The sequence below is a fragment of the Chiloscyllium plagiosum genome, unplaced genomic scaffold (assembly GCF_037043375.1).
Source record: "Chiloscyllium plagiosum isolate Xiang-an unplaced genomic scaffold, Cpla_swu_hap1 HiC_scaffold_18, whole genome shotgun sequence".
In the NCBI taxonomy this organism is placed as follows: domain Eukaryota; kingdom Metazoa; phylum Chordata; class Chondrichthyes; order Orectolobiformes; family Hemiscylliidae; genus Chiloscyllium; species Chiloscyllium plagiosum.
This window is the reverse complement of record NW_028270156.1, coordinates 84,200,092-84,203,625: the sequence shown is the minus strand read 5'-3', so window position 1 is coordinate 84,203,625 and position 3,534 is coordinate 84,200,092. Positions and strand designations below refer to the sequence as shown.

Below are 3,534 nucleotides of genomic sequence, written 5' to 3'. Positions count from 1 at the left end.
CCGACTCCCACAGCGACCTGGATTATACCTCTTCCCACCCTACCTCTTGCAAAAATGCCATCCCGTATTCTCAATTCCTCCGCCTCCGCCGTATCTGCTCCCAGGAGGACCAGTTCCACCACAGAACACACCAGATGGCCTCCTTCTTTAGATACCGCAATTTCGCTTCCCACGTGGTTAAAGATGCCCTCCAACGCATCTCGTCTACATCCCGCACCTCTGCCCTCAGACCCAACCCCTCCAACCGTAACAAGGACAGAACGCCGCTGGTGCTCACCTTCCACCCTACCAAACTTCACAAAACCAAATCAACCGCCGACATTTCCGCCACCTCCAAAAAGACCCCATCATCAGAGATATATTTCCCTCCCAACCCCTTTCCGCCTTCCGCAAAGACCGTTCCTTCCGTGACTACCTGGTCAGGTCCACGCCCCACTACAACTAACCCTAACATCCTGGCACCTTCCCCTGCCACCGCAGGAACTGCAAAACCAGCGCCCACACCCCCTCCTTCACCTCCATCCAAGGCCTGAAAGGAACCTTCCACATCCATCAAAGTTTTACCTGCACATCCACTAATATCATTTATTGTATCCGTTGCTCCCAATGCGGTCTCCTCTACATTGGGGGGAGACTGGACGCCTCCTGGCAGAGCGCTTTATGGAACATCTCCGGTACACCCGCACCAATCAACCACACCGCCCTGTGGCCCAACATTTCGACTCCCCCTCCCACTCTGCCGAGGACATGGAGGTCCTGGGCCTCCTTCACCGCCACTCCCTCACTACCCGACGCCTGGCGGAAGGACATCTTCCGTCTCGGAACACTTCAATCCCAGGGCATCAATGTGGACTTCAACAGTTTCCTCATTTCCTCTTCCCCCACCTCACCCTAGTTCCACACTTCCAGCTCAGCACTGTCCCCATGACTTGTTCTACCTGCCTATCTTCTTTTTCACCTATCCACTCCACCCTCCCCCCCCCCAGACCTATCACCTTCATCCCCTCCCCCACTCACCTATTGTACTCTATGCTACTTTCTCCCCATCCCCACCCTCCTCTAGCTTATATCTCCACGCTTCAGGCTCTAGGCCTTTATTCCTGATGAAGGGCTTTTGCCCGAAACGTCGATTTTACTGCTCCTCGGATGCTGCCTGAACAGCTGCTCTCTTCCAGCACCTCTAATCCAAAACCAGCGCCAATCCTTGCAGCTCACCTGTTGTCACAGGCCTCCAGTCCGAAAACCAAACATCAACCTCCACCTTCTGTCTCCTAATTTCAAGCCAATTTTACATCCAAATGGCAAGCTTTCCCTGGATTCCACGTGACCAAAACTTCCTAACTGTGCTAATAAAATCTCTGAACATTTTACTGGAAAAATAATTTAAATTTATCCAGTCAGGTATGATGTGGTGAAATGTGATTCACGAGTGTCGGAAGGAAAGATAAAATCTGAATGCTTATGTTTAAAATGGTGAGAAATTATGAAACATTGCCATCCTTTGGGAATGATAGGACCCGGTACACAATGATCAGAAAGTTAATGTGATGGTGCAGTCAAAAAGGTGGACAAATGATACGTTCCCAGTTATTGCCAGGCGATTGGAATAGGACAGTGAGGAAGACTTGCTATGAGTATCCAGGAGTTTGGGTGTGAAAATGGATACTTTGCAACAGACATCTGTCAATTCTGGGAAGAAGCTGCGTGACACAAATTGTGTTGACGATGTTTCCACTAAGGACAGTGTCAGCTCCTGCACTTACCAACAGCAATATCCTTCTGTAAGACTCTGTGAATAACACACACACACGCACACACCAAAGGCCAGAGATGTTGGGTAAATGTGAGATTGCTTGTTATCCTCCATGTTCATTGTTTCCCAGTCTGCAGGAGCAATGTCGAAATATGTCGTTGACAGTAAAAAAAAGGGTAGCTAAGAGCTGTTAGCAGTATAGTGTTGAATGTCGGAACGTTATTGGTATTTTGGTGTGGAAGATGGATGGGTTCAGATGAAGTCCAATGTGGAGAAGTGTGAGGTGATAAATTTCGGGCAGAAGAAGAGTCAATCGACAATTTGGCTCCAAATCAAAAAGGGGTTTAACAGGAGCAGGATGTACATGGACTGATGGAATCTATGTAGGCAGGATAGGCTGAGACAACACCCCATAAAGAACATTGTCTCCTGGTCCTTGTTCACAGTGACAGAAACTTTGAGAGCAATGAGGTGATGTTGTGTTTTTTATAATGCACCAGTTCAGGTTCAGCTGGAGCATTGTTTCCTGTTCTGGAAACCACACGATCGGAAGGATTGTGGAGACTGTCGCGACAAGTTGAAACAGGTTTACAAGAAAGCTTTCGGGGATGTGCATGCTAAGTTCGCATCATCGCTTGGACGAGTGGAGATGAGGAAGAGTCGGCTGAGGAATTGCAAAATTTGCGCCCACATCTCCCAGCTCACCTCCGTCCAAGGCCCGAAAGGTGCCTGCCACATCCGTCAAAGCTTCACCTGCACATCCACCAATGTCATTTATTGTATTTGTTGCTCCTGTTTCAGTCTCCTCTACATTAGGAAGACCGGACACCTTCTCACAGAGCACTTCAGACAACATCTCCGGGACACCCACACCAATCAAACCCACTGCTCCATGGCTGAAGCTTTCAATTCGCCCTTCTACTCTGCCAAGGACATGCAGGTCCTGGGCCTCGTCCATCGCCACTTCCTCACCCACCCAACACCTGAAGGAAAAACGCCTCATCTACCGTCTTGGGACACTTCAACCCCATGGCATGAATGTGGATTTCACCAGCTTCCTCACTTCTCCTACACCCCCACTTTATCCCAGTTCCAACTCCCAGCTCAGCACCATCTTCATGACCTGTACCACCTGTTAATCTTCCTTCCCGCCTATCTGCCCCACTCTTCTCTCCGACGTATCACCTTTACCCCCACCTCGACACATTTATTGCAGTTTAGCTACCTTCAACCTACCCCCACCCCATCCCATTTATCTCCTCACCCACGAGGCTCCCAGCGTAATCCCTGATAAAGGGCTTTTGCCCAAAAAGTCGATTTTCCTGCTCCTTGGATGCTGTCTGACCTGCTGTGCTTTTCCAGCACCACTCTAATCATGATGATAACATCAGTATCACTTCTCGATGTTTTAGCTGAGATCATTTCTGTTCTTGTCAGCTTTAATATCTGATCCATCCATGAATTAGGAACTAAATATTATTCTGAATTTTGCAGGAAGAAGTTGGATTAGGAGCTTGATCAACCAACTTCGCATATCAACCTGGTATTGCAGTGTTTCTGAGAATCGTGCACCCCTCATAAAAGAATCCGAAAAGCAGCTTTATTAGTTCATTTTTTTTGTGTGTGTTAGCTTTATTTCTCGTCTCCCGTGTCTGTGTGTAAGAAAGCATACTGACGACCTTTTGGTCAAGTCAGACTCGCATTCGTGCAAAATCAATTTGTTTTCGGTTCCTATTCACCTGTCACTTTCTACATGTTCAGCACTTACTCTCAATGTTATC

At 48.1% G+C, this 3,534-nt stretch overlaps 1 non-coding gene across 1 annotated transcript; it reads left to right on the top strand.

Annotated features, from left to right (window-relative positions):
- Positions 1-3,145: 3,145 nt before the first annotated feature.
- Positions 3,146-3,330, top strand: LOC122546359 (U2 spliceosomal RNA). Its single transcript, XR_006310726.2, has one exon. It is a non-coding gene; the product is annotated as a U2 spliceosomal RNA (small nuclear RNA).
- Positions 3,331-3,534: the final 204 nt, after the last annotated feature.